This window comes from Lichenostomus cassidix, chromosome Z (assembly GCF_008360975.1).
Source record: "Lichenostomus cassidix isolate B80296 chromosome Z, HeHo_3.0, whole genome shotgun sequence".
In the NCBI taxonomy this organism is placed as follows: Eukaryota; Metazoa; Chordata; class Aves; order Passeriformes; family Meliphagidae; genus Lichenostomus; species Lichenostomus cassidix.
In genome coordinates, this window is record NC_139511.1 from 45,664,354 (window position 1) to 45,690,456 (window position 26,103).

The window sequence follows — 26,103 nt, forward strand, 5'->3', positions numbered from 1 at the left end:
AGAAAGGGCAAAATTCAGAGACAAAATGGGAAATATTTAATAATATATTTTGTCTGGTTAGTTCAGCCTGAAAATTAGGGGAAGTTTTGCAGTATTGTCTGAAGATTTATCTATAGTTACAGCAACCTATTAACTTTACCTTTACACTTTCTAACATGATTTCTGATCTAACACTTTGAGACTGAGTGAAGGATTATGCATGAAATTTATACTAAAACAATAATAATTTTAGAGGTCTACGTGAAAATGAAAAAAATGGAAGTGGAAAATGGACTTGGTTGATTATATCATTCACTAAGTTACTAGCTGCACTCATATCTGAACCATAATATTTTTCTTTTCTTTAAATTGGATCTATTTCAAAGTAAAATTTAAAGAAATATAGAGAAATTTCTTTAATAAGGGGATAAAAGGAAAGTATAACTTCTAAATTTCCTTTACACCCACTTGTAGTCAGATATGGGAAAGATTTACTGAATGGCATTCTTCAGCATCATTCAATGTATATTAGTCCCTGCATTACTGTAAGAAATAGCATTACTGAGCAGCTACATATTTCATAAATTTCTTTAAAATAACTTGAATTCTAAACAATCGCTGATTTGTTGTGGACTTTTTTGAAAGCTGTGCATAGCCCAGCTAATCTGTGCTTCACGTTGTAACCTCTTATCACTGTATTTTAATTTCCTGTTTTGATCGGACTTCAGGATGTCTCATATCCTTCTTCCCCTTTAGATGCCCTTTTAAGAATACTTTTCTCTTACTAATCAGGCTCAAGTTTTCGTTTCCACTCTCCCAGTAAATCCTAATATGAAGTTACTCAGTTTTTTGGGTTTTTTTCACTGTATATAATCAGGGACAAAATCTACATCCTATGATTCAGGCCTGCCAAACTGATTTTGGTGGGACTTCACTTGGCATAAGAGGTTTTCCCACTTGAATGTTTGTGGAGAATTAAGGTGTTAACATGGAAACAGTTATTTTCAGAACACTGGCAGATATATTTAGTTTTCAGTACTTTCCAGTTTTTAACAATCTGTCACTGTTTTTTGATAACTAGTTGGTGTCCCTTTAACTTTTAGCCATTAATTGAGGCAAGAGAATTAAAACACAATTTAAAAATCTTCATAGTTTAAAAATCTTCCGTGAGGAAGGGAAAAGGACAGAAATGTTTCTGCATGGACCATTTACTATGAGTGGTGTAAAGTTGTTTTGAATTATGCAAGGCTGAATCTGTTGCAGGGTACTGAACATGAAAATTCTCTTAATGACTCAAATGCCCAAGAGCAACAACATTAGATTTCTCAGAGCAGTGAAGGAAATCTTGTGATTGATGTAATATGCTGTATTTCTTCAAACAGCCATAATACAAAGAATTTTCACAGGACAATAATGAGCAAAATATGTGAATAACTGGGGATAAAAAGTGTTAGATGTAACATTACACTACACAGGACTTTGCCCTCATTAGATAATAATCTAGTGATAAAATAGAGAAGAATTAAATGTCAGGGACAATATAACACACTGGGAACCTTTTACAAAACACCCAGATCTTTGCATTAAATGTAGCGTTAGGAATAGGGATTAATGTATTAATTTTTCATTGTTGATTATGTCAATGGAAAGCACCTCATTTATCAGAGTGTTTGCAGCTAGGGGGCAAAAAGGCAAATTCAACTAAATATTATTTAAGAAAAAATGCACAACTTTAGTATTTTCACAATATGAGGGTTTGCTTTATTAATTTTTTTCCAAGGAAATAAATTACAGGTTGCATATTTTTATGTTTGCACAGTTTATACTGCAAGGTTTAAGGCTTGAAAAAAACCCTTTTCTTTTATTAAAATGAGCAATTAATAATTTTTGTGCTTGCTCAAGGCTGTCAGAAGTTATTAAAGCCTTTGTTTTAAATAAAATGTAAAATCGTGAGCCCGAACATTTTTTGGATTACCAAGAATGGAAAGTGTGTTCTGGATGTAAAAATTACCTTAACAGGTACATTTTTGACATGCTGAAACAATATTATCCCTAATTATAATTTTATATTTCTGATATCTTCGTTTCATTGTATGTAGTGTTCTGCAACTCTGTTGCTGTACAACTTTGTCCTCTTTCTTAAATTATACAATAGTGGAGGCTTTAAAAATCAGAATCGGTTGTTGTCCCAGGAAATACATAGTACATTAAAAGTGCTGCAGTGATTTCAAAAAATTGTCAATAGTTTTGATGTTACCCCATACTAAACTTTTTTAACTTTGTTTCTCCAATTTTACACAGTTTCTAAGTATTTTGCTTCCTGCTAGGTGAATTATTTAACTTTTTTCACTTTAGATTTTTATCTTGTGTTTGAAAGGAGAAATCAAACTTCTTTAGATGGTCTTTAAGATCCTTTCCTATACAAACCATTCTATGATTCTATAGTTCTCTGGCATTTTCTACTAGTTTATACCCACACAGTTAAAGCTACTGTAGTGGAGAGATAGCCAGTCTAAACCTAAATGGCTTGGTTGGATTAAAAGAATAAGATGAAAATTGAGGGAGGCATGAACTTCCTATGGGCTTCCTTTCCAGGGATGTTTCCAAGGTTCACCTTGATTTAAATAATTTCATTTTCATTGATTTATTTGATGTGAGAAAAGCCTTGCTGTTCCACTCAAAATAAAACAATAATAAAAAAATCTTGTAATTGCTTTGCAATCACATTACAAATCATAATATTTTTTGGGGATCATAAGTTATTAGGCCAGCTTGAGTACACACATCTTGTTGGTCAAATTATTCAATTTTGAAGATGCAAATCCCAATTTTCTTCTAGAATGCCTGCTTGAAATGAATAGATAGATAGATAATTCAGTCACTAAGAAATAGTATTGCTGACAAAGAAGCAGACATGAGCCCTGTTTCTGCATCAGTCAATTTGAAAATCTACTTCAAAGGCACTGTAATAACCAGCATACTTTGAGTCAATAAATGGATGTAGCCACTCACAAGGTAAGAGTAAACATATCTCTGATCAGCTTTGTCATCCTCCTTTAGTGTGCCACAATTTTACAACACTCCTGGAAGAAAGTTGGAGATGGTCAATTGCCCATTTTCATGTCAAAGCAATAGCTTACTTCCTGCTTGGTGTTATTCAAGAGCAAGAAACTCCAAAGATCTCTTCTACTTAGATTATTTTCTATCATTTTTGCATGTACTGGAATACAAAATATTTGTAAAAATATTTGTACTGGAATGAAGGCTATGCTTCAGAGCAAAAGATACAAACTTGGTTACGAAAGGAAGAAGGAGGAAGTTTTCAGTCAATAAATAAATGGTTAGCTAAGAAATTTAGATTTTGACAGGTCATACGAATTAATGTTATTACAGCTTATGCAGGCTGGAAGAGTTACTAGGATTATCTCTTGCATGAGATAAAATTTAATACCTTTTGAGAACTGTCTGTGAACTCAGCTCTACAACAATTCCTTCAGACTCTCATAGGTGTAAAAGGGTGCACAAGCACATCAGTATTATATCTACTAGTTTGGGGAAAATATTTTTGGAGAGAAAAAATGATTATCACCTCCTATTCACTGTACACACACATTTCAAAGTACTGAAGAAGGACTTTTTGGAAGCTTAAGGCTCCCAGAAGGATTTTGATCTTGCCCCCACTGGTCCACTTTTAATTCTCTTCATATTTATTTCTGCTTTTTATTATATCTCTTAATGCTATTGACAGGGCAATCATGATTGTTTCTGTCTGGTTTGACTTTATGTATCTCTTTTCTGCTTCTGTGTGAAGTACGGGTGATGGAAAAGAATATGCACAATCCCAGAAATATTTACATTAATCAGTGCTATTGATGTGTTGTGCTGTGCAGCATGTAATTAGTACTGACACATCTTAGCTACTCTTAAAAGGGACTGATGTATCTTTTATTTGTCCCCCAGTCCAACTGATCTTATCACATAAATTTGCCCTTGCCTATTGAGGCATTGCTGTGGTTAACATTTCCCAGCTGCAGGGCAAAAACGTGGCAAAAGCCTGATAATTCTAATTGTTTATCATGCATTAAAAACACTTAATTCCTACATCACAGAGCGAGATTGAATGGCTGGTGGTGCTGTGCCTGATGCACCCCGGAATATCGTTGGTATTCCTGGCTGCCAAGGCACAATTCACCACTTGTTAGGCTTTTCAGCATACTCTTCCCTTTTTGATTAGGATGTTACATAGTGATATTCTGTATTAGGAATGATAACGAAAAAACAGGACTGTAATAACAGTAAATTTAAAAAAAATATATTCTCCACAATATTCCACTTTCATCTCACCAGCAGCTTCTGTGACTCAGCTTTAAAGACTGAGTTGTTTGTTTGTCAGTCAGTAATGAGATGTCTTTGGAATAGGAACAACACCCTTTATCTCCATTTATTTGCTTTAAAACTATATTTTATTCCATTTTTTCAAATTTAAATTTTAGAAAACTTGAAGTAATTTTGTGAAATATTAAAAAACGAAAACAAAACCACCACTAAACCAAAACCACAAAAAAACCCCCAAAACTACAAAAGTAATTGAGTTGACAAAACTGAGGTGGATATAATGGCCTGGAGGGGAGCTGAAGAAAATTTGCTAAAGATAAAAATGAGTCATTGCCTTCTTAGATTGGAACTACTTCCAGTTCAAAGCCAGTTAAACAGGTATGGTCTTATGCTATTTTGTTTACAGAGACAGTTACAAAAGGTGTCTAAAAAAGCTGTCTCAAGGAAACAACACAAAGAACAAGAAAAACTGCAACAAAATAATACATTTTAAATAATAGTCTATATTCTTGATGAAAGAGATGGTAGTGCTCTCAACTGTGTTGCTAGCTTCAGTCTCAACTTTTGCTGAGTTCTTAAGCCCCAACTAATACTGCTTAAGCCCCAACTAATACTGCAGCAACTGAAAACTAGCTCTCCTGGAACTCTTATCAGAAAATAAATAAAAAATATTTACCTTTGTATTTACAGAATTCTATGTAAACAATAATCACAGAAGCAAAAAGTCAAATTTCGAAAGTCAGTACCAAAATTCAACATAAAAATTCAGAAGATAATCAAAAAGTGTTTCAACTTTGTGATTTTTCCTTCATTATAGCCCATTTTATCCAGAAGTATAAGACCCATTTAAAACACACCATACACTGGTAGAAGCTGGTGCAGGATATTTCTGCTTCTAGCTAGCAGGAGCCTCAAGAGATTTGACACTGACAGGTTTGGGGGCTTTGAGATTTTGCTTGGATTAAGTTTTGTTTAGTCAGAAAATCATTAAGAGAAATGCTAAAAATAGAGCTTTGAAATAAACTGAGATAAAGAGAAGAAGAAAAAAAAAAAGAGAGAGAGAGAGAACAAAAAAAGGCCAAAACAACCAAGCCAACCATCAAGAAACAGCAAGAGCTGTTTGGGATTTTAGTTCCCAGCTCTCTGATATCTGTTTCTAATGGATGATTTGTGAATGAACATCAGAGTTTATGATATCAGTCAATATTATATATGGTTTTCTTTGGGTTTATCCCCATTTTTATGAAGAAATAAGTAGCCCTAGGAACTGATGAAAGCTCTAGTGCAGTTGGCTTTCTGAAAAGTGGCTCAACTGCTGGGCCTCTGGTGTAGACTTTATTTCATTATGTCTGTAAGATTCCTGAATGGGAGCAGTTAACCTTTTACACATCCTGCACAGTCTACACAAAACTGACAAGTCCCATGACAGCCTCAGCTGTGATGTGACTTGCACCGCACTCAAGCAGGTCTGGATCAGTCTGTGTGCATTTGCAAATAAACAGCTCTGCAGCAAGATATCTGTTACTCATAATTCCAGACATATTTTGGGTGTAATCAAGGTATCTATTTCCAGTAATGGGATAGAGACTTTTAACTGACCAATGCACCAAAAATGCTTCAATAAAGGAAACTGCAAACTTTCAGCATGGGCCTTAACCTCTGCTGTGTGTCCTTTCTATCACTTAGTTCTGCCATTTCCTTCAACTCCCCCATTATCTCCCCACTTCTTTCCTGAAGGAACTGTTAGGTTATGAATCTCAAACCAGGTTGTTATTCAGATCTTAGGAAGTCTTCTGATTCTGTCAAGATGGTGCAGAGAACTGCCTCAGTTCTTAGGTAATGCATCTGTTCTGGTTTGTGGGAGCTCTGACAGCAGGAATGCCCCATTTCTTCTGAAAAGGATCTTTTCTATGAACCTGTTGACCCAATAGTTCAACAACATTTGTGTCAACACAGTAGATGCAGACATTAATCATGTCATAGAGGCAGGAATAATTACTTGTGGGTAGGCATGAAAAGAAATTCCTTGAATCAGTTTTCCTACCAGAGGAAGTGCTGAGGTAACTATGCCCTAAAATGACATGTCTTAGTGCAGTCTATTACAATCAGTCATAAGTAGTCCAGACATCAAACATCTAACTCTGTTCAAGCTAATGACTGAAAAAATTTTTGGAGGCTAGTGAAAATGTCAAGCATATATAAATTAAATGCAGGTGAAACATATCACTGTACCCGGCGTCATTCAAAGATTATACAAATTTTATTGTTTCATCATTCTCAAGATCTTAATCAGAGCCAACATGGAACCCTGTGGCTTCATATACCCTCTCTCTTTAGAACTTCAGTGTCTACCTCCTGCTGCTTTTGGGCTTCAAAACCCTCTGAAATTTCACATCACAGAAATGTGGACTATTCTTCCTTTGTTCTGTTTTTAAAAGAAATGTATATCTATAATACACTACTTAATTACATACTGAGTATTTCAGTACTACCCTTTGAATAAAAAATGCTTTTATATCTTCAATAAAAGGAAATAGAATTTATGTAGTATTTTGACCTCTGTTTCACACATCCATATTTGCAGATGTAGCATGAGAGAGGATTTGAGACTCAGCTCTTCTGTCACAACAGGATTATAGTGATGTTGCTGTACTGCCAATTCTTGACTCCTGGTGCTTAAAGTTCAGAAAATCATCTCTCAAGTTTGTGCTGTGATGAAACAGTCAATGTTTATTTCTGATTTTGTACACTGATGGGCGCTAAGCTGACAAACAGAGATAAAGATGCTGAAGTCCAGGACTGCCCAGATACAAAAGTTAGATTCATCAGGTATGAATATAGCACTCCAAGGGAGACATCCACACAGCATAAAGCAGCTTAAGGCCCTGAAGCGTTGCCTAGTTCTGGCATTTCTGCGTATTATCATGTGAATTTTCACTAGATGAATACATACCTAAATGGAATGGTAATATTTCTGATATTTTACCCAGCTTGAATTTATTTTTCATATTAATACATGGTACTATAAAATTTTCTGTCTGTTTTGTGTGTGCAGTATTTTCCAGGTTAAAATATAGCAAAATACCATTGATCACAGCAAGTAGGAAGTTACCAAATATGAGGTTTGGGATTTTTAATAGGTTTCCCTGAATTCATCTTATGTGGAATCTGGATTATAACATCTGTTCCTAGCACAGTGAAGCTATCCTTTGGTCTCAGAATGTTTTTTCAAATTGTAGTTAATTAATTTTCATAATGTCTATTCCTTATCACTATATAACTTTTACACAAGGCTTAAAATTAATATGTTTGAGGAAGATATTAACTTCATAGAAGTACACAGACAGACAGGAGTAAATTCTGAAATTCAGAATAAATGAGATTTTTCTCTTATTTCTGTCCTCATAAACCTGCAGTTTGTGACTTCCATGACAACTGAAGATTCAACTACAGAAAAAACTCTAACCCAAACCAAACAAACAGAAACCTTTTGCTTAAACAAATAGGTGCTCTTGTCATTAGCTTTTTCTTTTTTCTTTTTCTTTTTTTTTCTTTATTTTCTGTGTCCTGGAATATACCTTCTACTTTGGGGGTGTTACAGATGACAGTATCAAGCAGTTCACACCTTCTCATCTCTTTCTTGTAAATGAAATGTCCAGTAATCCACAAGAAATAGTTCATCATTGTAATAGTAATCATTTCCATCCACTGCAAGGCAAACTGTCTTGCTCTCCTAGTCACCTCCTAGATTTTCAGTAGCTTGAAAAGCCAAAATATTTTTGAATAATTGTTCCTACTTTCTCACGGAGTGGGTGGCGGGGAGTGGATTGGGCCCTTTGAGCACCTCTGAGGCTTTAGTGAGATCACTGGGGCCAGCACTGCTGTGGTGCTGTGCAGAAATGCCCTTCTCACACCCGACCCGGTGTAAGGCACAGATTCTCACTCACCCAGGGAGCTTTGGATAGCTCATGCGTTACCAGGCACAAAGAACCCAGAGCGCTCAGTCGTGTGGAGTTCCACAAGCGTTTAATCTGAAGGATGCAGGAGTGAAAGAGAAAGGGAAACTCTAGGGCTTCCCTACATATAGAGATACAGACCAATCATCTGAGGGCACAGGGGCGGAGAGAAGGTGGGGGGATACAATAACCAATGGGGAGAAGGGGGGTGGAGTCAGGGGTTAGGTTACAGCCAATCAACATAGGAGTATTTACATAGTCTAGGGAGGGACCATCTCCTTCCCCAAGGGGTGTATTTTAAACCTTAGAACTTTCCCACCATCGGTTTCCTGCTGTTCCGGGACAGCTCGGCTCCCCAGCAGTTCCCAAGATGGTCTCATCCACCCCCACAACTTTCTATTCAGATAAATGAAAACTTTGCTGATATACTTGATCATCTGTCAAGAGCTGTACACTCCTACAGTGTCCCCCATTCCTCCTTGAGCCAGCAGCATTGGTCAATATATACATATATATGGAAATTATTTTAATATTTTATATAAATAAGTATCTACACATATAGAAGTCTAAATATTATGTTATATACACATAATACATATAATTAGCAAACGAGCAATACATTTGTATATAACAATCAGAAAAATTACATATGTATGGGCTTAATTATGTATCAAGATACATATGCAATCAGCAAAATAACAATGCATTTTTTTAATACCAAATACAGATTTTACTAGATCATTCTAAAATAGTATTATGCTCTGCATAAATCCTATAAATAATATATTTGAGCATTTAAATTTTTTTAATATTGTATACAATATACTGTTTGAACAGAATATCCTCATCAAGGTATAATTACCAATCACAATGGAGTGCAGTCTTTGGAAAATAAATCTTGGAAATATTTTTAGGCATGTATTTTAAGACTTGCCTCCCATATAGTACAAATCACAGACTGACTGTCTTACAGAGGTAAACTGTTTGTACATATAGTATGCTTGGAGTCTCTTTCTTTCTTTCTTTCTTTACTAGGGGTGCTGGTTGCACTCTTGCCTTTTTAAAATGCTGCAAAGTATCAAATTGCTTTTTACTAAACACATCAATTTTCTGTAGCTAAGTGATATATTTTTCTTTTTTTACTTACATAGAAGCAGCTAGAGACAGAATGAAGAAAAGGATACTGAAATCTGAAGTCATCAGAAATTCCTGTGTAAAGAAGATCTTGCATTATTAAAAAAAGTCTTAACTGGCCACATGCATTTCCTTCTTGAACAATTCAATATAGATGGCATGATGGTGTAATGGGTATAGTCTGCTGCTACCTTAGACTTTCAGAGAGCAAATTTTAGCCTGTTTAGGATACTGACTGACAGAATCCTTTGGGAGGCAGACCAGAGTCCAGGAAGGCTGGACATTCTTCAAGAAGCAATTCCTAAAGATGCAGGAGAAGGTCCTCCTCATGTGCCAAGAGATGAGTCAGTGAGGAGGAAAACCAACCTGGCTCTCAGAAAGAGCTTTACCTGGAACTCAGGGGGAAAAAGGAGAGTGTATGATCTTTGGAACAAGTGGCAGGTAGCTCAGGAGGACTAGTAGAATGTAATGAGATTATGCAAGGAGCAAATTAGAATTGCTAAAGCCCAAGTAAAACTTCATTTGGCTACTGTTGTGAAAGATAATAAAAATTGTTTCTATAAACACATTAGCAACAAAATGAGGGCCAAAGAGATTTTCCATCCATTATTTGATATGGCAGGGAACATATTGACAAAGAATGTGGAAAGCCTGAGGTATTTAATGCCTTTTTTGCCACGTATTTAATAGTCAGACAAGTTATTCTCTGGGTACCCAGCCCCCCAAGCTGGAAGACAGGGATAATGGGCAGGATGAAGCCCCAATAATCCTTGATTAAATGGTCAGAGACCTGCTACACCACTTAGACGCACACAAGGCTATGGGTCTGAATGGGATTCATCTGAGTGTATTCAATGACCTGACAGAAGGGCTCACTGAGCAGCTCTCAGTAATTTATTTTCCATGCAAGAAGATTGATGCGACTATAACATGAGTTAGTATTTAGTTTCCAATGTTTTGTGTATCCTTATGAATAAGTTTTCCTCTACAATGTACTTGTTAGGAATTAGGAAGCTCAGAAACAGTCTATTTCTTCTTCTTCTAGTCACACATCAATTCTTGAGCAGAAGCATTATAAAATTCTTCATCTTGGTGCATGGTGACTAGAGATCTCATTTGTGCAAGATTTCTGAAGCCAATTTGCTGACAAGGCCAGTTTCCAGTACTGTTATAATCAAAGAGCTAGAGAGGAAAGAATGTTGATTCAATTCCTTAAATACTAATTAAAGTTATTTCTGTTCAGGGAAAATATTGAGTATTCTGATATAGAAAGGAGAGGCCACAAGAATAACAACCCCAATCAAAGCAACAACAGCAACAACACCAATCAAAGAAGTTCTACATCTCTAAATTATTGCTGCAAATCCAAAACAACAATCATTCTGTTAATTTTAGTTATAGTTTACAGGAAAAAAAGAAAAAAAGAAAAAAAGAAGAAAAAGCTGTCTCACACATCCAAAAGAGAGACACAGCCATGGATTTAGTCTTCTACAGCTATTTTGGGTATTTCATTCTAAGCTCCCATGTTTTTGACAGCTGCTGAAAAGATATGTATCAAATACTTACATTCTTCCAATATAATATTTGGTAACATTACTTTTTATAGTTTGTTAAAATATCCTTTCCAGATGCTTTAGATGCTTTAGATACAATGCAACTACTATTTAAAATATGGACAAACAGCTGACATAATAATGAATAGCTCTTTTCAGCTGTGGTTTTGTACAGTAATTCATTTTAAGAAATGTAATGACCTTGTTATTTAGATTTATGCAGGTGATATTTGTTTAGTGTTCACATGAAACTGAAGTATTTGTCCTTCTGTGACAAGCTCTGATGATAGGTATCTAGACTAAAGGAGTGTCATAATTTGGGCTTCTGAATGTTGGCAATATTGTGAGTTTTGAGAGTGTTAGTAAATAGACACTGCCTTCACACTGTCTAATGAAATGTCGTGAAACCATTTTGTTCCTTACAGTACTACTGAACATAGAACAGGACTTCAGGATAAAAAGACACTTATAAAAATACATATAAAAATACACATGAAAATACAGATTCTATAGTATGCTTTAATATAAAAGCATATTTTATGCTTTATGGCCACTTTATGTCCCCAGTAGAAGAATTCTATCCTAATAATCATTTGTGAGGACTTTCTTCAGCCTCTCTGAAATAGTCACACTGAAACAGCATTTGCTCTATTGACATTTGCTCTATTAGCCAAAATTTCACCCAACATTTTTATTCCTGGGAAAAACCTTCTCTGGGGTGTCTCTCAGTGTTGTCACAAGTGAAATTTCCTGTATTTATTATTGCAATCCAAAAATAACAATAGTCTCATGAACTCATATTATTTCCAGTTATGAATTTGGTTTCTCTGGTAAATGGGAAAAAAGGAGTCTTAGAATATTATTCTACTCAAATTTATAGTTGGTCTCTTCATTAGCCATTTAAATGTCAGGTACTGAGTTCTATGTTACTACAAAGGAGTTACTCAACTGTGAACTTTCACAAATATTAATACAAATTACCTTGCAGAAAGAAACAGGGTCTTTTGTAAGTGGAAAGCACTGAAATTTTCAATACCTCTAGGATCTCAATGAAATGTAAATTTCTGACTTCTTACCACTATCACTGAGGTCAGTAAGAATAGTAAGTACTGAGAACAGTAAAGACAATAATTTAGCAGTAAATAATGGCATCTTATTTTGGCTCAGTTAAACTTTTTTTTTTTTTTTTTAATAAGCCACTTTTTTGTTACACCACAGAGTCATAGAATGGGTCAGGTTGAAAGGGATCACAGCAAGTTCTCATAGGAAAGAAAAGTACTGCCACACGGTAAAGAAGTTCTTCCAGATAATCAGGTGGAACTTCCTGTGCATCAGTTTCTGCCCATTACCTCTTCTCCTATTGCTTGACATCACTGAGCAGAGCCTGGCTCCGTCCTCTTGGCACTCTCATTTCAGACACTTACACACATTGATAGGGATGCCTCTCATTTTCTCTTCTCAAGGCTGAACAGGCCCAACTCTCTCTGCCTTTCCTCACAAGAGAGATGCTCCGGCCCCTAAATCATCTCTGCTGTCCTCTGCTGGACTAAATCCAGGAACTCCATGCCTCTCTTGTTCTGAGGAGCCCAGAACTGGGCACAGCATTCCAGATGTGCCTCACCAGGGCTGAGTAGAGGCGCAGAATCACCTCCCTCAACCTGCTGTCAGTGCTCTTCCTAATGTACCACATGGTACCACTGGCCATCTTGGCCGCAAGGACGCACTGCTGGCTAGTGGACAGCAAACTTGATGAGGAGGCATCTGCCCCTTCATCCAAGTTATTGATGAACAAGTTAAACAATACTGGGCACGGTGCTGAACCTTTGGGGACACCACTGATGACAAGCCTCCAGCCTGACCCTGCACCACTGATTGCAGCCCTCTGGAATCTCTCATTCAGCCAGCTCTCAATCCACCTCACTGCCCACCCATCTAATTCACACTTCCTGTGCTTGACTATGAGGATGTTTTGAGAGAGACAGAGTCAAAAGCCTTGCTGAAGTTGAGGTGGACAATGTCCACTGCTCTCCCCTCATCTATCCAGGCAGTTGCTGCATCATAAAAAACAATCAGGTTGTTCAAACGTGTCTTACCTTTAATTAATCCAAGCTGACTCCTGATCAGCTTCTTGTGGCAGAAGATGGATAGAGATGACCTTCCCAAAGAGGCACTCTATCACCTTTCCAGGGATTGAGGTGAGGCTGACTGGCTGGTAGCTCTCTGGGTCCTCCTTCGTGCACTTTTGCAATACCGAGGTGACATTTACTCTGTTCCAGTCCTCAGGCACCTCTCCTGCATGCCACATCGTTTCAAAGAGGATTGTGAGCAGCCCAGCTATGTCGTGTCTCTGAGCACTCATCCCATCGGGCCCCACGGATTTGCAGATATTAAGTTTTCCTGACCATAACCCAATCCTCCTTGAGCGAGGGAAAGTCTTCCTTCCAAGATTCCTTTACCCTGGTCTCCAGGACCACATATTCCTGGGGGTTGGTCTGATCAGTGAAGATGGATGAAAAGAAGGTGTTCAATAACTCTGCCCTCTCCAGGTCCTCTGTTAGCAGGGTTCTCCAGCCATTTTTAATCGGCCCACCCACATCCGAGTGTTTTATTATTTCACAAGTTTCTCAGTTTGAAGAGTTTTTTTCTTTTTAGTTAGAAAACAAACAAAAAAAACCCACACATGAAAATACTTTTTTATAAAGAAGTTGTTTTTTCAAATACCAGAAACTGTGAATTAGCAGAAAATTCCAAAAATGCCCTCTAAGCCTATGTGTTAGTTTTCCTACAATATCTCTCCTTTCCAGTATATTATTTGCTATTTTAATTCAGTGTGAAAAGCTTAAAGTTTAACTAAGTCAAAGATATGTACCTTTCATTTTTACCCTCTGGGAAGTGCATTCAATTAAGTTACTACCAGTTACTAAAGACATGCTCAACATTTATGAATGTACTGTGCTGGTGCCTCTCATTTGGTGATTATACACATTCCCAAAGTCTTTATACAACTCATGGGTGTACAAGGTTTGTCACAAATAACATTCTGGGTTCAGGTATTGATTATATTTTGTGAGGGTTAAGTAGTGATGAGAAAAGTAGCCTACATGGTTCCTGACTGTAAGGTTTTTTTTTCTTTTATATAGCTTTGGTTTACTCTATTTTTTCTTAACAATTGCACTGTGCTACCTTGGCATTCTTGTGTGCTAGTTCGTGAGAGAGCATTTTGGTCCTTCTCTTGTCTTCTCTGGGTTGGTGCTAGCTAGCATCTGTTATATTTAGGACCAGAGACTTTCTGTGCCTAGCTCTCTTCTGTGTGTAGGCATGATAGCAGGCTTAATTGAATCTTACCTTAAAAGTATTCAGCCAATTGCCTCACTGAGAGATCAGCACATTCTGGAACAAAAGTGTCTTATTATACCACAGTGAACAAATAATCTTCAGCCATTCTTTCTACCTAGAAAGAATATTTTATGCAAGTAGCATATTCTTTGCACAGTCAAATAAAGCTGAACTCTTGAAGTAAAAATTGAACTGTTATGTACACTCAGCACAAAGACCTTAGTCAATGCAAAGTCACATTCATTTATTCTGATAGAATCTATTTGAAATTATCACTGTGCCTATCTAAAGGTTAGAAAGTAATAGCTGTATTATGTCATATTTATAATACTACCTGTTATATCTCTCTGCTAGAATTTTCAACATTAGAACACTAAAGCCAAGGCCAAATAGGGTGAAGAAGCAATAGTAGTATATCTCCCTATTTGAAACTCATTTAAATTTCACCTCATGCTAGTCGTAAGCAAATGATCTGCTACATTAACCAAATAGAGTTACTTTCTTCCATTTTTAAAGGCATGAACGGTGACACGTACTACTTAATAAAGCAGAGGTGAAGCTTTGTTTTTGTATTAATATAGATTACCTGTGTGAAATTAAAATCGAGACCATAAATCAAAATAACTTATGAAAAGTTTATTGGTTCACAGCAATTTTTAAGTTTTATTTCTATTTTTTGCTGTTCAATATATAGGTTATATCACTTATTCTTTTACACTTAGCTTCTAAATTTTTTGTATGTGTTGCTTAAATTCTGTACAAATTAAAGCAGTACTTCTAAATGTATTTCCTTCTCTCCTTCATGACAGCAGGCATAAACAAGCAAAAACATTCCTTAGGACCACTAGCAAGAATGTTGCCTCCAAAAAATTATTTAGTCGCTTAATTTTCAGATTTTTTTTTAAAAATAAAAACAATTTAATAAACAAATAATTCAAACATGCGACTTCTAAAATCTCTTTGGTAAAAATAGGTGGAAAAAACCTAAAGGGGCTTAAACACTGAAACACGAAGTGTTAGCTCCTATTCATAACATAACGTAAGTGTGAGAGAAGCTAAGGAGTTCTAAACACTGCAATATTTTGTATGATTATTGCCAAAAGAAAAAAAAATGCTTGGGAGGTTAATTTTGCATGACAGTCTTAACAACAATTAATTTAGAAATAAATTTTCTGTTTGGATTATCTGCATCCTTGCATCATCTGTGTTTTTGGAGAGAAACTGATGTGGTGTAGAATGTGGTGTAGACAGAGACTAATGACGTTCCTATTTTTATAGTAGTATTCTGCAACTTTAGATTTATTCTTTGAATACGTCACTGTGATTTTTAAATAAATCAGAGAGCTTAGTCTGGAAATATCTGTTTGCTGAGGTGTGTGCCATAGTTCTGGATTTCATTTTTTCCATTTGTACAAAGGGTTTGAATTTTTTTTAAAGTGAAATTCAAATTCATATTTTATTTTATTGAAAGATTAATCTAAAAAATACTACCAGTGCTCTCCCAGTGGTGTACTAGTAGTAAAAGATAATCATCTAATGGATTCTTTTATTATGAAATTTCTTTGGAAATTTTTTTCAAGACCATCTTTTTTACCCAATTGTATGTGTACTTACAAGCTCGTAGATGTGTATTTTATTCTCGAAAATACGGAAAATGATCCCTGCAGGGAAACTACAATCTAGTATTAGTCAGATCCATTAATCAGGTGGTTAGAAATAATCCAGAAGAGTTTTCTGCTGTATTTGGTATCTGAATGTGCTCATGTGGAGACTCCAAGTTTCAGATTAATGAAAAGACAACAGTGATCAAAGAGTAGAGCCTCCATTTTAAACTGTGTTAAACTGTGAAATTTTAAACTCCTGTTGAAACAATTGATGAAAACATATTGGGGGAAAAGTCTTTTGTCAAGACTTCTATATTCTTTAAAGATCTCTTCTCATTTAGTGTTCCTTTCCCTTCCCTTTTTTTCTTTTTGCATGTGTCCTCAATGTGAAAATTTCAGATCACAATACAGGAATTCATTTGATTGAAATTTTATGTATATTCTGTTACATAAATATTCTATTAGATTACATAGTAAAACAAAGCTGTTAACTGCATCAATTTTTAATAATGGATTTTGTCCTCTGTATTTTATATTCCTAGCCCAGAGTATATTGGAAACCTGTAAGAAAATATATTTTGTTTGAGGCAGGTTAGAAAAGCAATAATATTTATAAATATCAGAAACCAATAGTTTTCCACTAGTTACCTTATTTTCAAATGTTATGCAATGATGTCCCTGATTTTTCATGGTGAGAATTATGGACTATTACTATCATATTTCAGGATACCTGACACATCTCTTTTGTTGCACCAAATTATTATATTACACACAGAATCTTAACATTTTACAGCATCCTTTTCTCAGGCAAGTGTCTTAAAACACTAAAAGGATTCTGCTAGGAAAATATATGAGATCCTAATTCACAACAACATTTACCTGAGTTTTTTATTCTAACTCTGATATGTCCATGTCAAAGATTTTGGAGCTGAGCAGAGAACAAATATTTATCAGTATAAATGTTTCTGCTTCTTCTTCTGCTTCTTCTTCTTCTTCTTCTTCTTCTTCTTCCTCTTCTTCCTCTTCTTCCTCTTTCTTCTTTCTTCATATTTCTTATTCTTTTTCTTCTTCTTCTTCCTCTTCTTCCTCTTTCTTCTTTCTTCATATTTCTTATTCTTTTTCTTCTTCCTCTTTCTTCTTTCTTATTTCTTCTTCTGCTTCCTCTTTCTTCTTTCTTCTTATTTCTTCTTTTTCTTCTTTCTTCTTTGTTTTTCTTCTGTTTATCAGTTTTAGTTTTCACATTTGCTCGCTTCTTCCTACATTGTTCCAACAGAAATTTGGGTAGGAATGTGATGTAAACCAGAGAGCTGAAATGATTGTAGCAAAACCCAGTAATGCAGTTCCTTTTTCTAACCCTTCTTACATTTATTTATTGGTGCTATCAATGAAGTCTTCCCCTGAAAACAATAGTTTTGGTTCAGTTCAGAAGGCTACCTCCATTTCAGTGCAGCAGTAAAGAGCTTTTTAAACTGATTTCTCCCTGAGTGACATTTATCCTGAAACTACACCCTGAGTAACTGTTCACTTCTGACAATACTGTCCTGCAAAGAAAAGTAATCATGGACTTGATTATCCAAAATTGTACCTGATATAGTCATTTTTCTTACAAAGTTGATGTGATAAGCTACACTTATCGTCTGACAGCATTTGATGCCTCTGTTTTCTCTCCATGTAATTGCAATAGAGAATCAAGTGTATTGTGTTACTATGAGCTATGCGAGCCACAATACTCAGGTTGCATTGTGTTCCCTCCTCCTGAAAAGGAAAACATAGTTTGAGATTTACTGTACCAAATTATATCACTTTGAGACTCTGATTACTACGTGTAGAGAGCTATTATTTGTATGGCAAAACAAGCAATCAACTACTGAACAGTATCATGTCTGCTGATGACTCTACTAATACAGAAGCATATTCTAGTGCTGGGAATGTGGGGGAATATAACAGGACTACATTGCTTTTTCTCAAATAACCTCTAATTATACATTTTTTCTTCAATTTAAAGCATGAACTACCAAACCTGGGCTCATCTACTCAGTTCCTCCCATAATTAAATTAATTTTGACATAAAAGAGATAAATATACATTTTCAATTTCAGCTGAATATTAATTCAGTGATGGTAGCTCGGCATTAAGGAGTGGGCAGCATAGGAGTGAAGAAGCCATTGTGAAATATTACCTGTCATATGCAATTTTATGGATGTTTACTGAGCAGTACTTGACCTAAGATACAGCTGAGTATCTAAGATGGATTTCCAGCTTTTTACAAGGTCTCCCTGTAGCATGAAAAATAAATGTTCAGGCTCATTCCCAGGAGAAGAAGAAAAAAAGCACTATAAAACCATTATTTAGAATTCTCCGTCTCTCTTTTTTCCCTTCTGTATTCACAGATCCCTTCATTACTCAGATTTCTAAGTGGCTTCTTTGAAAAGCTTTTGCATAACATACTTGTATGTGAAATGACATGCTATTCTTGTAAATGATATATGGAGCAAACCTGAAAAAATGCAGATGTTGGTACAATTTTCATTTGACTGTATTGACTGCATTTACATTTGTGTTTTCCAGCTGAAGAATAATTGAGTATTTTTGATCTTCTGAGAGATGGTTTTCAGGTTTTGCTCATTTTGGGTCAGAAACTAACCTCATTACTAGCAATGATTTGGCATTCTACAGTGTTTGAACAGAAATAATTGAAAGAAACAGTTGGTCTCAAGAAAGTAAAAAAGAGAAACTTCAATTTTAATTTTACAGCAGTATGATTGTAGAAGGGGGTATTCTTACTCGCAATTTCTTTGGGAGGGCAAAGAAAATAAAGGTCATTAAATCACAGCTTTTTCAATTTTTTTCTTACTGTTTATTTCCAAACCATACTGAACTTTTTACATGTTTACAACTTCTTTTTGAGCTTAAATAATTTAAGTAACCTACAGTGGATAATTTCACCATCTAGAATTTTTTTATTTTCTTTTACACCTTTCAGGAACAGTTTCTAGTAACCTTGACTAATAATCTCTTAGCAGTAAGTTGCCCAGTGGCTATTCTGCAGTATTGTTGCCATGGAGTCTTGCTGAGGGGAAAAAAATATACCCACTTAGTGTTATATTTTTTTAAATTCAGAGCATCTCTAATGAATAGTGATTGTAGTAGCCTTCCAGTTTCTTACATGTAACAGAAGTTTTCCTCTTCAATCATTCTTTGCAAAGGATGAGAGGGAAGAGAAAGCATTAATAGGAGTGAGCTGTAACAACAGTCTGTGGGCTGGCATGTCATCTCTCTTTTTCTCTGAACTGCTGTGAAAACTATACATATTAATGAGAATACAGTAAAAAAATTAGTCATGATATTATTTAGAAAAACAGTTATCCAAATAAGCCCGGGTTCTATTTTGTCTTGAAATAATAAATGTACACCTCAAACGCCTTGATGAACAAGTATTTTTCCTTTTTTTTTCAGTGAGAAATTCCTGATTGTCCCTGCTTTTTTGCCTTTTTCTTCTTTTTCTTTCTTTTATTTTTTTTTTTTGCTTTCTTTTTTCTAAGAAGTAGAGAGTTATTTAGATATTCCTTGAAAATTTGTATTATTTATGAGACATGTAAAATTAATTACTCTGAAATAAAGCTGAAATTATGTTTAATAAAATTTATGGGCTAATAGAATCTAATTCATACCACTAATTGTCCTTCCATAACAGGCAGAGCACTTAGGGTGAAGAGATAAATGACATATGTCACTTTGCCTCTTCAACTTTGTCCTTACCTGTTTATGTTTCTCTCCATGTCACTGCAGGAGTCTTGAAGGTCTATGTAAGGTGTCTTTTTCTTTCTTTCTTTCTCTTTTGCATTAATATGGCAGGATTTGCAGCTTTCACCTGGAATTCCTTCTAGTGATTATAATAGATCTCATCCCAGCATTTAATACTGATATCTATTGAAATTATTTTGGGAAGTGGACTGTATCAACTTATTTCACTCAAATCTACAAAGACCTATCTAATTTCATTCATGTTTCTTCCTAATTTTATTAATGCCTCTTTGAAACTACTGGTAGTTTTCAAGATGATTAAATGCAAAAAATCTTAGCTGCAAAGAATTTATTTCAAAGAATAACCTTGAGGGATCCATAGCTTTAAAACCTCACATCATCCCATACAATTTTGTCTCCTCAGAACAGAAAAAAAGCACTGCAGCCTAAGATTAAATGAGCAGGTGGTAGAGAGTTTCTGATTTGAGCATGTTGCTTTTTTAGACAGACTAATTGTTCTGATTTATGGTTATCACCTGTATTTCATGGGTGCTTGCTTCCAGCTCTAATTAATGGATAATTTTTAACTGCTGCAACTTTAATTGTTCCTTGGATTTCAAAGAGTAAAGGAAACATGGTTGTTAGCAAATAAAGGACTTGGTTCTATGACCTTTTTTGTCTTAGAAATGGAAATTGTAATTGTTTGGGGTTGGTTTTGGTTTTTGGTTGGTTTTTTTTTTTCCTGTTGTTGGTTAGTTGGTTTTTGGTTAGGTTGTTTTTTTGTGAGATAAACAATTTCATAGGTTCTCTGAAATAAGAAAATTATGCTATGTATATAGTAATGACCATGATTACATTTATATAAAACTTGTCTTTAGTGTGAGAATATATTATTTTAAAACTTTCTCACACAAGAATATTTGACATTATTTAGGGCATAATAGATTTTTTACATAATTTTATTATTTTTACCTTGTCACTATATAATACAGCAACACAGCTCTATAAGTCCCTTGGTAAAATTTTTGACTAATGAATTCCTTTCAAAGATACATAAAATCTTGGTCTGAATATTTAAAGATATGGAGAATCCATGACTTCCCTTTGTTAAGTCACTTCAGTGATTGTGTGAACATTGGGTACACTTATGCTGTTTTTTGTGGAAATTCTTCTAATCATGCTATGAACAATGAAGAAAGAATAGATTACAATAAATATAGATTTATAAAAGTCAATACTGTTACAAGAGTAATAGCAGTGCAAACACACATGATTTTTTTTTAAATACTAAATTACAACAGTACTTTATAATACATAAAATATTCTACATAAAGCAGAAGAGGTCAGAGAAGAGGTCAGAGAATAGGTCAGAGATCATGCAGAGGTGATAGAGAGAAGAAGTGGATGAATATTGAAGTGGTTTTTCTTTTAAATAAAATCATCCAAATTTCATACCTAGTTGCAAGGAAAACCAGAGTAAATAGACTTCAGTGAAAATAGCATTCTTATAGATGAGGTTTTCTTGCAACTGTTGCTAGAAATACCACTAGAAAAGCTGGTAAGACTTCATTGTTTGTTTTTGATTATTTTGAATGTGCAGGATGACACTGGTGAACCAGTTAAAAAAAATAAAAAGAAACAAAAGAAAAGAATCTCACAAATGCAAAAATATCTAACTGATTCTGAAGGGTGTCTTTTTGGGTTTTTTGATCTATTATTTTTATAAATCTGCAGTTCCCCCCTTAAAGTGTACATTTCTATGAAGTCTTATCTTTGACCATTCGTGAGTCTTTTCTGTCACAAACACACTCATGTCAGAGCAAATTTTTACAGTTGATATTCCTGGTACCTTTTCTGTATCTTTCAGATTTTGCTTAAAAATTTTCATATTAGTTCCTCAAATTTGCTTTCTAATTTCCTGATTACAGAGCATGTATAAATCTTAGGACAATGAAAACACACACACACACACATAAAATTTTTAAAAATATTCAAGAGGGGAAAATTGTACTGGAGCCATTCATGCATGCAATGTGTCCTTGATCATGTGGCATTTAGGCTTCCTCTTTAATAGCCTCCAATAATATGTAAAAAAAAAGAAATAGTAAAATTAATGAACTAATTTTTAAAAATCCAGATAGATTCTGTGGAGGAAACTAAGATACTATGAAAGTGTTTAAGACTATCACAGTATCATAGTATCATAGAATCATAGAATGGATTGTGTCAGAAGAGACCTTAAATATGATCTAGTTCTAACCCCCCTGCCATGGGCAGGGACACCTTTCACTAGACCAGGTTTCTGAGAGTCCCTTCTAAACTGGCCTTGAATATTTCCAGGGATAAGGCATCCACAACTTCTTTGGCCAAGCCATTCCTCACCACATTCACAAAAAGGAATTTATTCCTTACATCTAATCTAAATCCATTCTCTTTCAGTTTATAACCTTTACCCCTAGTCCAGTCATTACACATCCTTGTAAAATGTCTCTCTCCATCTTTCTTGTGGGCTTATTTCAGGTACTGGAATGCTGCATTTAGGTCATCCCAAAGCCATCTCTTTTCCAGGCTGAGCAATCTCCATTCTCTTAGCCTTTACTTGTGCAAGAGGTGCTCCGTCCCTCTAATCATCTTGGTGGCAGAGCTGGTTGCAGCACTTCAGGTGGGGTCTCACCAGAGCTGCTTTGGATGCAGCCCAGGACAGGTTTGGCTTTCTGGGCTGTGAGTGCACATGGCTGGGTCATGTCCAGCCTCTCACCCACCAGCACCCCCAAGTCCTTCTCAGCAGAACTGCTCTGATCTGTTCATCCCCAGCCTGTGCTGGTACTGGGGGTTGCCCCAACCCAGGTGCAGCACCTTGCACTTGGTCTTGTTAAGCCTCATGAGATTTCCATGGTCCCACTTCTCAGCTTTGTCTGGGTTGCATTGGATGGCATCCCACCCTTTGGGTGTGTCAGCTGTGCCACTCAGCTTGGTGTCATCTGCAAACTTGCTGAGAGTGCACTTGGTCCCTTGATGTGGTCAATAATGAAGGTACTAAATAACACCGGTCCCAATATGGACACCTGAAGAATACCTCTTGCACTGATGTCCATCAGGAATATGAAGAAGATTTTATGTGGTTCATACATGTAAGAGTATGCCTATACATAGACACAGTTTTCATTTAAAAAACTCCAAACAACCAAGACAATATAAGCTTAATTCTTTTCTTCTGAAACAAAATGTTTTGTGAAAAACTTCCTGACTTAATGCTATATTCATGTAAGTCTTCCATTATTTTTGCACTAACATGTTTAAGACCAGAAACTCTCTCTAAATTCCTGTACTATAAGATGCAAGTTCTTTAAGACTTTCTTATGCTTAGTTTCAGTATATCACAATTCTATTATGATTAAAAAATCTTGATTTTCTTTCACTAAAATGTCAAAGCATGTTATAGTTATGAGTTCTCCTTTAGACCCAATACCAAAATGATCATCTATTTTTCAAAGGACAGAGCAAAAAAAAGATATTAAGAGATGGGGCTAATACACACAAGTATCAAGTCAAAGTTAATAGTGTAAGCAGAAGATTAACTCTTTCAGTAGCCCACCATGTTTTCTCAATTTTATTTGTGAACTGTTTAATATGATAGAGGATTTAAAGGTTTCTCTATTATAATAAACGCGTAAACACTGGATATGAGGGCTCGTTAACATTTTATTTTAAAATATCTTTGTTTTCTTCCAAGTCAAAACAAAACTGACATTTTAAACCTCTCAGCAATGAAATGGGATCTATTTTCCCTTACCCTTTACTTTCCTGTTCCCTTTTCCCTTCCCAAAAATCAAGCTTCTGTTCTCAGGGAAGGATATTCTTAACTCTGGTAAAACTAATTCACTTACCAGTTAAAATAATCATCTAGTTTTCAGATTAAGTCCTCACCTTTATCCTAACCAGACATTTATAGGGCTGCTCTTATTTTTCCTCTTAGGCAAATGAAGCACAACAAATGATCTTCAACCACTCTTCCATGGCTGTGTTCTCAGTGGAAGAATGGTAACTAAAGAAGTTTGGGTTACTAAAAACCGGCTATTTTTCTGAAAGAGTTAGTTTTAAATTTTCACAACCAAATGCTTCCCTCTCTTCTATAGGTAGACAGGCTTGCTGCAGTAACAGACAGGCAATTTTTAGCACCTTACATTGGCACTAAATCCCCACTTGTGTATTTTGTGCTCTGGTCTTCAGTCAGACAGCTGTGGCCTGGGTGTGAGCCTTGAATGCAAAACAGAGATGTTATTGCAACATGCTTGTTGCATTCCCCTGCAAAGCATACAATCAGCAGGAATATTGCAGTGACAAAATCCTTACTACATTCCAACCTTCACAAAGAAAAGCTCTCCAGCTGGTGAAAAGGGATGTGGTTCTACATTGTGCTAGAGCTCACCTTACCTGATCTGTTCTTGATCTGCCTTGACTGGATAGATGGAGCTTGTATAAGAACATCATCAGCAGTCTGTAATCACACTTTACTGTTGTTAAAGCTACTATGGACTAGGGCTATAAGGGAGCAATGAAAATGTAGTAATTAATTTTGAAGTTTTACTTGGTGAAATACAGAATTAAATAGTTTGTATTTTAGAGATACCAAAATAGGTTGTATTTCAACAATTAGTTACCTGTAGATTTGCCTACAGAGCAAGTTAAGCATTTCAGAAAACACCCTGCAATCTTTTGATATTTAAAAATCATATATATTCTAGCTTTTCACTATCACAACAGAGACAATTTTAGCCTGTCCAACCTTTGTTAAGTCAAGCTCCTGCTAACTTGATTCATGTGCTGCATTAGTGAGCTTGGCCTTTGCTGTCGGGAAGGAGAGGAAAACAGGTTTATTGAGGTCTATTATGCTCCCATTAACCTACAAAGCAGAGACACTTTCTGTCATTTTAAGTGTTCATATGTTGGATTCAGCAACATTAAAGTTGACCACCTCTGCCCTCACTAACATATGTCATTATAATCAAAGGAAATTACTAAAAAGCTGGGGTACTCCATCTGTAACTTACAGGACAGGCTGGGCTTGTATTCACAGGCAGTGTGTCCTTATGGATATGAATATTAATATTAATGTTTTAAAATGGTAATCTTTTGAATAGTTACTGTGCCCCTTTATCCCCTTCTTTCCTTTTTGAACTTCAACATTTGTTTGATATTTCCTAATTATATCCTTTCTGTCACTAAACAGACATGGACATGGCCCTCTGGTCAAGGCTACATTCAGGTTCTGCAACCTACAATTCTGGCAAGAAAAAGTACTGTCCTCAAATTAATTAGAGTGTGCCTTATAAAAACAAATCAAAATGATGCATAAAGACAGTCAAAAAAAACCCCAAATCTGGAGGTCCTGAAAGATATTTTAATTTATTTTCATCTGTCTGGTTTCAATAGTTATTTCTATTACTTTTCGACCTCTGTGTTCCAAGCACGTATGTGAATGTACATGATCAATTAGCAGATGGAGAAAACAGGGTTTGTGTTTGTGAATAAACTGTGTACAAAAATTGGGTGTAGGAAATTACTTTAACTTTACTTTTTTCCTCCCAGTTGTGTTCCTTTTTCATGCCCAGGGTATTTTGTATTACCTGGTGGATAAGTTCCAGAAACAACACCTGCATGTCAATCACATGCAATTTGCAATTTCCTTAGACTGGACGTTTCTTTCCTTTTTGGTGGAAAAGATGCAATTATATGCCAAATTACTCTGATCATGTCAACATATTAATATTGGACCCTATGTTTACCCATGCTTTCCTTTTTGGAAATCAATAATCCTAGAACCATCATGACATTAAAAGGTACACTGTGCAGTATTTAATTATATATTAGATATTAGCACAAGAAAAAGCTAATTCACCAGCATGGGTATTTTTCCATTTGAATTATGAGTGCTCTATCCCTCAAATTCTGAACCTTTACAGCACTGCTGTGCAAGAGAATATTATCTTTGAAAAACTTTACAATGTAAATTTGCAGAATTGCTGAAATTATGGTGGTTTTAAAGTAGAACAGTTTTTTTCTTCTGCCTGCAACCTATACAAATTATAACAAGAACACTGAAAAAGGGATCAGATTGAATGATGTATGAATTTCAATTTAAACTCTTTATTGAAACCATGTACATATAGCATAAAGTACAGAGTTCATACAGATGAGGAGGCCAGGGCCCACTATTAGGATAAAAGTGGAAAAAAGCTGTCCAAACCAGTAATGGATCCTTGTGGCCAAGAGGTATTCTGAGATGCATTAGGAACAGCATTCCCAGCATTCCAAATAGTGTCCTGGGGTGCATTAGGAAAAGTCTTGCCAGCAGGTTGAGGGAGCTGATCCTGTCCCTCTACTCAGCTCTGATGAGGCTACATCTGGAGTGCTGTATCCTGTTCTGAGCTTCTCAGAACAAGTGAGACATGGAGCTCCTGG

General features: G+C 35.5%; 1 protein-coding gene and 1 long non-coding RNA gene across 2 annotated transcripts in view; one reads left to right on the top strand and one right to left on the bottom strand.

Moving 5' to 3' along the window:
- Window positions 1-8,390, bottom strand: part of LOC146424802 (uncharacterized) — a 35,965-nt gene extending 27,575 nt beyond the window's left edge. Inside the window, exon 1 of the long non-coding RNA XR_014847028.1 lies at window positions 8,262-8,390. This is a non-coding gene — a long non-coding RNA (uncharacterized LOC146424802). The remainder of the gene's footprint in view (window positions 1-8,261) is intronic.
- PTPRD (protein tyrosine phosphatase receptor type D) overlaps window positions 1-26,103 on the top strand; it is a 1,173,827-nt gene that overhangs the window by 391,558 nt on the left and 756,166 nt on the right. The window lies entirely within an intron of this gene.